The sequence below is a fragment of the Zonotrichia albicollis genome, unplaced genomic scaffold (genome assembly GCF_047830755.1).
Source record: "Zonotrichia albicollis isolate bZonAlb1 unplaced genomic scaffold, bZonAlb1.hap1 Scaffold_89, whole genome shotgun sequence".
Classification (NCBI taxonomy): Eukaryota; Metazoa; Chordata; class Aves; order Passeriformes; family Passerellidae; genus Zonotrichia; species Zonotrichia albicollis.
In genome coordinates this window covers 389456-399619 of record NW_027428462.1, presented here as the reverse complement: position 1 = coordinate 399619, position 10164 = coordinate 389456, and positions in this window count along the sequence as shown.

Sequence of the window (10164 nt, the reverse complement as noted above, 5' to 3'; positions counted from 1 at the left end):
GATTTAGTTTTTCTCAGGATGTACTGCAGAAAAGGAGTATCCCAGGTGGTCGTGGTCCGGTTTCCAAAATAAGGAAGAAGTATTCCATCTGGTGAGGTCCAGCTCTCCAGATGTGGGTCCAACTTTTAATTGCAAGGACTATAAATCTCATGACAGTGATGTCCAGCTTCCCTTGGTCAAAACTATTAATCCTTGAGTTGATGTTCATCTTCTTTTCTCAAGCTGCTTTTCTCTGTTTTGTTAAGGCCTGAGATAAGCATGCTTCCTTTTGATATATTCTAAAGCTGTACTTTCCAAGATCCTTACTACAAGCAATATTCTAAAATGATACTTAATTTATACTAAAATTAAAAGGCTAATACTGCAAAGCTCTTTAAGGCTTAGCCACAAGCAGAAAGTTCCTGTCAAACAGGAACATCCTTAATGCTTTAATTCAAATGCTCCTAAATCAAGTTAAGACTCATAAAGGTTAATTGCGAACAAAAGATAGGTTCAAAGGCCTTTTTCCATGCTTTACTTTCCTCAGTTATTGTTAGAATTTGTCTTTATAACTGTCCCATGGTTGGTTTCCACACATATCACAATGACAAATACAGACGCGGCCTGTATGTACCTGACACATAACACAGCTTGGTATTTCACAGTCCTGCACTTCAGGATATTAAATTGTGTTAATCAGACTTTGTCCCATCATGAGTTTCTGGAACACATTTTCAAGCCTTGCAGCTGTAGCCCAAGGGAAGCTGTTTCTGTCTTGCATCACCAAACTGGCAGGGTTTTTGCAAAGACAGCCCTTTAGAAAGGACTTGTTGTGTGCATTAACATCTAAGGGGCTGCTTTCAAAGACAGACCAAAACCCCATGAACAAACAGCAAATCTACCAAACAACATATTTTTTAAAAGTACTTTATTTGTAGCTTTTGTTCTTAATGTTTTCCAGTTGGCCACCTTTTCCACTGCAGTGTCTTTCTTTGGACAGAAAAGCCCCCTTGCTAGATGATGTGACTTAACAAGGAAAACAGAACTCACACACAATGCATTTATTAGAGCTAAACATGGAGGTTCCCATGATCACAGTCATAATCATTGATTTTCAGTTTATTTTGGTTTCAGATAGTTTTCAGAAGGGTGAGAACAGTACCTCAGATCCCCTGGGTGTGTTGGTGCCATAGCCACTTATTATCTCTTCTTTCTTGTTATCTGTCCTTTCTGTAGTTCTGTAGTTCCTCTGCCCATTTGTTGCTCTTGGATCACTGCCTCCTTCACCTGATTTTTATCTTTTCCTGGATTTGTGAGGATTTTTGTGTTGGTTTTGGTTTTTTTTCTTGGTGGTTGTTTTGTTTGCCTGTTCTATTTGGTCACAGTTTTGCTATTGGTTTTTGGGTTTTTTTATCCCCTTAACAGCAAAAATCAGCTTGTGATTTGTATTGTGAAGTTGTGATACACAGGTGTTGCACATAAAGGTTGTTTTTGTTTTTAAAGTCATCTCAGACATGCAAGGCCCTGTGTCTTTGAAAACTGTGTGCTCTTGAGTCGATATGCAAAATAATTAGACTCCACAGTCTGATGTAGTTATGAAGTGGAAATGTATTGTCAGCAGCCAACACAAGCGATATAGCTCTCATGAAAGCTTGTGCCCTGAGCCTCGGTCTGACCCACATCTTCATTCTCAAAGATGTTCCATGTTCATTACATTGCACAACATTGCCATGCATATTCAAACCCTGGCCCCTCCTGTCCTCGCCTCACATGGTAATCAGATCCAGGTCCTTCTGGGCACGCATTGTTTGCTGTGGTGCTCGCACGGGGGTCTCTCAGTGATCTCTGAGGCCGAAGACTGTGGTCTTCCTCATGACTGAACTTTGGAACTTTTCTCCTTTGTGCGTGCGCTTGGGTCCCTTGGTGGGGGTGCAATCTGGGGGTATAGCTAAGGCCATGAGGTCACAGCAGGCTCTGAGGTCACAGAGGTGCCAGAGCCCCGTGGTTGCACAGCAGCACAAGGAGCGAGCAGTCAGTGCTTGAGCACAACTGTTGCGGCGGCAGCTGCGGCGGTGACAGCAGTGGTGCTGACATTGGGACAGCGGTGTCAGGACAGCGGTGGCAGCAAGAGCTGCGGGACTGGCAGAGGGCAAGGCACCATGGCCCTTGCTCTGCGCCTCTTCCTCCTGCTCCTCCTGGCCGTGGCCCTGCCTGCCAGGGCTGCCCAGGCCGCTCCGCTGCAAGCGCGGGGTTCAGGTGAGCCGGCAGCCTGGCTCCCCTTTCCCGGGACAGCGCTCCCTGCTCCCCGGGAAGCGCTGGGGATGGTTTTGCCCAGGCCTTTAGGGAGGGTTTCCTCTGGGGGAGGGAGAGAGCCCCTACAGGCCCTGTGCAGCCCCTGTTTCCTCTCCAGGGATGTGTCACAGGGCCTGCAAAGAGGGTGGAGAGTGCCCAAGGAGCCAGGCCAGAGCTGCCCAGGCCCCTGTGCAGCTTTGGCCTTGTACATTCACATCTGGCTCCCACAGCCTTACATGGCCCCCTTGCAGTGCCCATTTACTGTAAGCAGTGGGGGATCCCAGCACACCATGGAAATGCCCTGGTCTTTGCACTCTTCTAGACTGGAACGATAAGATGGCTTATATGGAAAAGCTGGTGAGCGACAGTAAGAAGACCCTAGGGCATGGTGGAGGCAAGTTCTTTGTGGTCCTTTCCTGAAAAATAATCAGTGTCCATGTGGAAATGGCTCAGTCATGAGCCCTGTCCCTTAACATAATCTCTGGCTTTAAAGAATCTGGACATCTTGCCCTGCTCTCTTCTGTGATCCCCCAGGATCGCTGTCAGTGGGAGGAAGGATCATTTATGTGTCCATCCCCCTCCCATGTGCAATGCCAGTGTGTCCCTCCGTGTGCTCTGTGCAACCACAGAGAAGAGCAGAGAGGGAAGGGGCCGGGCCCAGGGCTGTGCCCCGGGGCTGAGCCTTTCTCAGCTCCTTTGCCGGCCCCAGGGAGCCTGAGCTGCTCCTGCTGCCACTGCCAAGCCCTGGCCCTGCCTGGGGCTGGGTTTGGAGCTGCTGGCAGCTCCAGGGAGTCCTTTCTGCCCCGACTGCCCCGCAAGGGGCTCCTTCCATCCCAGTGTGGGGCCACTGCAGGCACGAGGTGCCCCTGGCCCTGCTCCTGAGTGGAAGGCAGAGCTGAGGGAGTGCCTTGGAGGGCACCAATCACCCAGGTGCCCTCACTGCCACTTGGGCCTGAAGAAGAAATGGAACTTCCCATTAAGGTCCTCCTAAATGGAAGAACCGAGACATAGGAGACACGAAATCCTTGGAGGCAGCCAAACATCTGGAGCAGATGCTGAGTGACCTGGAGAGACGCCGTGGTGGGTGCATTTCCCTCAGCCTTGTCCTGGGGCTCAGCAGCCGGGGGCTTTGGCTGCACATCTGGACACGCCGTGCCCGGCACAGCGGGAAGGGATCCATGGCAGCCTCGCTGCCCCGCTGCTGCTTCCACGCCCTGCAGGGCTGTTTGCCAGCCTGGCCTGGCTGCAGCTTCTCCCCAGCCTCTGCAGGAAGGCATTTGGCATCAGTTCACAGGCAGCCCAAACTGCACCACGGGCCATAGATGCCCTTAGATCCCCGGCAATTTTCTAATCTCCAGTCAGATCAGGTGTAGGGGCTTTTTCAGTCAGGGAGGTCTCTAGCCCAGCCCCAATAACCTGGCCATTGTCCTGATCCTTATCCACGACTTGACAAGTATTGTCTCCTGAAGTTGCCACCTCCTGCAATGGTTCCATCTGACCCAGCTGTCCTTTTTCCTTTCTCAAGCAATGGAGCAAAAGTCCATGCAGGTGGGGCCATATCCTGTAGGAAGCAATGGCTTTGTGCCAGCCACTGATGCAGGAAAGGAGGAGATGCCAGACATGGGCACAGGTACAGGAGATAATTGCTCCGCCAGGCTCAGCCCTTGGTGGGGCTGTGTGGCAGCAGCTCTTTCCCCCAGGGCCTGCCCTTGCCCAGCCCGGCAGCAGCCAAAGCTGGAGGAGGCTCTGGAATCCTCTGGAGCTCGTTCACAGCCCCGGGGAAAGGGGACCCCTGCAGCAATGTCCCTCCCACTGCAGCCGCTCTGGAGCTGGCCCTGAGTGCCCAGAGGCCCAAGGCACAGGAGCAGCCCCGAGCGGGAGCCCTGCCGCCAGCCCAGGGCCAGAGCCAGCCTTGGCTCCCGACTGGGCAGGGGCTGCACTGGCTCCTGACAGGGCCTGACTCTGTGCCCTGGGGCTGGGGGAGCTGCCACGGGGCAGGGAGGGCCAGGGCTGCTGGCAGTGGCTGCTCAGGGATGGCTTTGGCCCGTGTCCCTCCAAGCAGCCACTGCCCAAGCAGCTGCGCTGCCCCCGGGCTCTCCTCCCGGCCTGCTGGGCTTTGTTGGGTGGCACAGCCTGTGCCAAGGGGTGGCAAGGTGCCTGCAGGCCCCAGCTCTGGGGGAAACGGAGAACATCCTGCCCGCATCCACCGTGCTGCCAGCTCAGCAGTGCAGCACAGCACGGGCTCACGCTCCCCATTGCTCCCACAGAAGTGCTTGGCATATCAGACACTAACGCCCAGAATCTACGGAACACCCCAAGAATTATCTGCCCCCAGGATGTGCGCAGCTCCTGCATGTTAGGCCCGGTAGTGACACTGTTCACTGTGCCTATTTCCTTGGTGCTGTGCTATGTTGGGTTCCAGTGGTGGAAGGAAAAGAAACAGTAAGCTGTGCTCATCTCTACCGTTCAGCTTCCTTAAATGCTGCTTATATTCAGCTAACATTCCAGTGAGGCTGCTGTGGAGTTTTTCCAGTCCATGGTTGTCCAAAGTACTCTGGGAACGGTTCTGCTGCTGCCCAGAGCTTTCATTGGCCTCCTAATTGCTGGGCCTTGTCCTGGGGGGCCCGCTGGGGCTGCAGCCAGTGCTGGCTCCCACTGAGGCTGCCTGGCCCAGAGCAGCCCCAGGGGCACAGGGCAAAGGCAGAGCAATGTGGGGAGGAGAAAGAGCAGGGACGAGATTGCCCTGGAAAGATAGAGGAGATCTGGGACCCACTCCTGGCCATGGAGCCTGCCCAGAGCCGTGCCCTGCTCGCCGGGGCCTTGAGGGACAGCTGTGCCAGCAGCTCCAGCCATGCTGGGGAGCCTTGCCAGCTCTGGGCCCTGCTGTGCAGGAGGCTCCCTGTGTGCCACTGGCAGCTGGGGCCTCAGCCACCTCCTCTCTCCACAGTCACACCTCTCGACAGCAGCTAAAGGACACTGACAGGTTCTCACGCCCAGATAACTTGAGTAGCTCTTCCAGCAGTGGTGAGGACCTGGGTAGCCCCAACAAAAGCTCTCAGAGGACAACTCCAGAACAGCTGCCATATAGGAGGAAGCAGCAGATCCCTGTGGAAATCCCAGTGCCACCTCCAGGCCTCCCTGTGGGAATCCCTGAGCCTCTTCCACTCCCAGTAGGAATTCCTGAGCCTCCTCCACTCCCCACAGGGATCTTCAATATGCCTCCACCCCACTCCAGTCCATCCCAACCTGTGCCGCAATCCCAAAACCAGTTCAGCACCTTCCATACCCAGCTGAGACCACCACGTCCCCCTCCTCCCAAAATCATCTGACCTGTCTTCCAAAGGACACTGAAGGTGCTTTTGTCCCCCACCCCATGTCCCCATTCAGGAGCCTTGCCCAGCATTTTTGCTGCAATAAAGAGATGAAGTTGTAACCTCAGTGTCCAGGTCGTAGCAGCAGCAAAGCCCACCCAGCAGCAGCACTGGCTGAGCTCCATGCCCAGGAGCAGCCATGGATGCCCACGGTGTGGGCAGGCAGGAGCCAGGCAGGGGCTGCTGTGACCAGTGGCAGGGCCCCGAGGGCTGGGGGAGCCCATGCTGAGCGTCCCTGGGCTGAGGGCACATTTCCTTCCCTGGCATCATCTGGGCCTGGGCCCCATGAGGCAGGCATGGATATTTTGTATTCTCTGCTTAGGTGTGCTGGGGTCACTCATGAAGCATAAAGGAGTATTAATGGCCTCTCCTAAGGTGTGCAGGCTGCCCTCATGAGGTGTGCAGCAGGGTAACATTTGAGGGGACTTTTACTCTTCTCAAGACAGACAAGGGTCACTTGGCCGCGGTTTTGCAAAGCTGGGAGAAAGCCTCTTGCTAAGCCTTGGGCCTGGCTGCGGGCACAGCGGGCGGGTGGAGCCCATCCCCTTGGGCCAGGCCGGGCTGCTCAGGCCGGGCAGGGCCGGGCCGGCTCGGGCCCCGGCAGGGAAGGGCCGCGAACCTGAGCTCTGATGAGGCTGCTGAGCTCCGCCCTGGCCCTGTGCTGCAGCCCAACACATTTACAGCCGGGCCGTGCCCTGGCCCACAGGAGGCACCCGGGGCTGCAACTGAGGCTGTGCCTTCTCCAACTCAAGTGGGCTGTCTCTGTTCCTTTGGAGGATCCTGAGCCTTGTACCTCGGCCTGATGGTGCAAAGATGCCTCCAGCAACCCTGAGTTTTCAGAAATAAAGGCTTTGTGCTGATTAATATGAAAAGCTGTATGGGTGGCCTGCAGCTAATGTTCTTTTGTTGCCTGGCCCCCAGTCAGTGCTGGAGTCTAAATGACTGACCCAGCCCTGAGCTGCTCTTTCGACTGATTTGATGAAAGGGACTGAAGCTCTAGTGAGTCCAATTCTCCAGGAAAACAAGTACAGCAACTTGGATACTGCTGGTGACAAAAGCAGAGTGCAGAGTTGAACCTGTGAGGCCACCTCACTGCCGCCTCCCCCCACTCTTTTATTTTCATTTTGTTTAACATTCTTAGTGCCAGCCTTTGGATGAAATGGGCTCTCAGCAAGGAGCTGCTGGGCCTCCTGGCTGTGTCCATTTGTGCTCCCAGTGCTTCTGGTCTGGTTGGGCTGGTGTGATAAATAGGTATGATTCGTGCTGATGAAAACTGAAACAGTAATCAATATTGATACAGTAATTAATATTTAGGAACAACAAAATAGTTAAAAGTTGTAATGCCAAAGAAGAGAGAGAGAGGAAGGGCTCCGCCACCCCCCCCCCCCCCCCCCGTCAGATGTTCACAAGGACAGGAGGAAAGAAGCTGAAGAGAAAGTTGCTAAAAATGAGCAGAAAGGAAGCAAAACCTGTTTGGGTCCGAGAAAATGCTAATTATAAGGGATTTATTGCCTTGATATGTAGATATAATGATATGTTATTCTTGGCTTACATTGTACTGGCTTGACGCGCATGTGTAACCCAAAGGTGAATTAAAGGACAAAGAAGAAGACTATAGAGCCTTCATCAGTGACCACCCCCAAAGACTTGTGCGACCACCAAACCGAGTAGTGGCGCATGCGTGGTAAAAGTGGTAATGCAAGCAGAGACAGAGAGATGACAAACCGAAAATGGGAGGAGATGGTATTGACACATGGCATATAAGGGGTGATTTTCTCTTGGCAAGCTTGTGTGTGATGTGGCAAGGGTCCAAGAGCCCTGCACTCCGTACCCCACCGTTATCTTTTGCTTATGCGCTATTATTGGAACCAAATTATCCCTTATTTTAACCAAATTATATTATATCCAATTTTATATTTTTGATTTTAACTATTCAATTAAAATTGTTACTACTTTTAATATTGTTTGGTTTTTTATGATGGGATAATTGGGCAAACATAACAGCTGGGACACTTGTCCATCATGCCTGTGTGTCTGTTTCCTGTCATTCCAATGCACAGCCCTTTCCCACTGCTTGTCATTTAAATACTGTAATTATTTTATTGGATAACTTACACCTTGTTATAAATGTGAAGCTTGACTAGGCCAATATTCAAGCAGCAATCAATTTATTAATTAATATGGTAAAGTATGATCCATACAGTGGTAGGTAAAGTGGGGGAAGTTTTCCCTCCCAATGCACACCGATAGTTGAGGCTTACAAGTATTGATAGGGGCATTCATAAGCTTTCTCAAGAATTTCTACTTCCAATTTTTACTCATCATTAGTTTTTACTCCCAATTTTGTGTCACAATTCTATACTCTATTGTGATTTAGTTTTTCTCAGGATGTACTGCAGAAAAGGAGTATCCCAGGTGGTCGTGGTCCGGTTTCCAAAATAAGGAAGAAGTATTCCATCTGGTGAGGTCCAGCTCTCCAGATGTGGGTCCAACTTTTAATTGCAAGGACTATAAATCTCATGACAGTGATGTCCAGCTTCCCTTGGTCAAAACTATTAATCCTTGAGTTGATGTTCATCTTCTTTTCTCAAGCTGCTTTTCTCTGTTTTGTTAAGGCCTGAGATAAGCATGCTTCCTTTTGATATATTCTAAAGCTGTACTTTCCAAGATCCTTACTACAAGCAATATTCTAAAAGGATACTTAATTTATACTAAAATTAAAAGGCTAATACTGCAAAGCTCTTTAAGGCTTAGCTACAAGCAGAAAGTTCCTGTCAAACAGGAACATCCTTAATGCTTTAATTCAAATGCTCCTAAATCAAGTTAAGACTCATAAAGGTTAATTGCGAACAAAAGATAGGTTCAAAGGCCTTTTTCCATGCTTTACTTTCCTCAGTTATTGTTAGAATTTGTCTTTATAACTGTCCCATGGTTGGTTTCCACACATATCACAATGACAAATACAGACGCGGCCTGTATGTACCTGACACATAACACAGCTTGGTATTTCACAATCCTGCACTTCAGGATATTAAATTGTGTTAATCAGACTTTGTCCCATCATGAGTTTCTGGAACACATTTTCAAGCCTTGCAGCTGTAGCCCAAGGGAAGCTGTTTCTGTCTTGCATCACCAAACTGGCAGGGTTTTTGCAAAGACAGCCCTTTAGAAAGGACTTGTTGTGTGCATTAACATCTAAGGGGCTGCTTTCAAAGACAGACCAAAACCCCATGAACAAACAGCAAATCTACCAAACAACATATTTTTTTAAAAGTACTTTATTTGTAGCTTTTGTTCTTAATGTTTTCCAGTTGGCCACCTTTTCCACTGCAGTGTCTTTCTTTGGACAGAAAAGCCCCCTTGCTAGATGATGTGACTTAACAAGGAAAACAGAACTCACACACAATGCATTTATTAGAGCTAAACATGGAGGTTCCCATGATCACAGTCATAATCATTGATTTTCAGTTTATTTTGGTTTCAGATAGTTTTCAGAAGGGTGAGAACAGTACCTCAGATCCCCTGGGTGTGTTGGTGCCATAGCCACTTATTATCTCTTCTTTCTTGTTATCTGTCCTTTCTGTAGTTCTGTAGTTCCTCTGCCCATTTGTTGCTCTTGGATCACTGCCTCCTTCACCTGATTTTTATCTTTTCCTGGATTTGTGAGGATTTTTGTGTTGGTTTTGGTTTTTTTCTTGGTGGTTGTTTTGTTTGCCTGTTCTATTTGGTCACAGTTTTGCTATTGGTTTTTGGGTTTTTTTATCCCCTTAACAGCAAAAATCAGCTTGTGATTTGTATTGTGAAGTTGTGATACACAGGTGTTGCACATAAAGGTTGTTTTTGTTTTTAAAGTCATCTCAGACATGCAAGGCCCTGTGTCTTTGAAAACTGTGTGCTCTTGAGTCGATATGCAAAATAATTAGACTCCACAGTCTGATGTAGTTATGAAGTGGAAATGTATTGTCAGCAGCCAACACAAGCGATATAGCTCTCATGAAAGCTTGTGCCCTGAGCCTCGGTCTGACCCACATCTTCATTCTCAAAGATGTTCCATGTTCATTACATTGCACAACATTGCCATGCATATTCAAACCCTGGCCCCTCCTGTCCTCGCCTCACATGGTAATCAGATCCAGGTCCTTCTGGGCACGCATTGTTTGCTGTGGTGCTCGCACGGGGGTCTCTCAGTGATCTCTGAGGCCGAAGACTGTGGTCTTCCTCATGACTGAACTTTGGAACTTTTCTCCTTTGTGCGTGCGCTTGGGTCCCTTGGTGGGGGTGCAATCTGGGGGTATAGCTAAGGCCATGAGGTCACAGCAGGCTCTGAGGTCACAGAGGTGCCAGAGCCCCGTGGTTGCACAGCAGCACAAGGAGCGAGCAGTCAGTGCTTGAGCACAACTGTTGCGGCAGCAGCAGCGGCGGTGGCAGCAGTGGTGCTGACATTGGGACAGCGGTGTCAGGACAGCGGTGGCAGCAAGAGCTGCGGGACTGGCAGAGGGCAAGGCACCATGGCCCTTGCTCT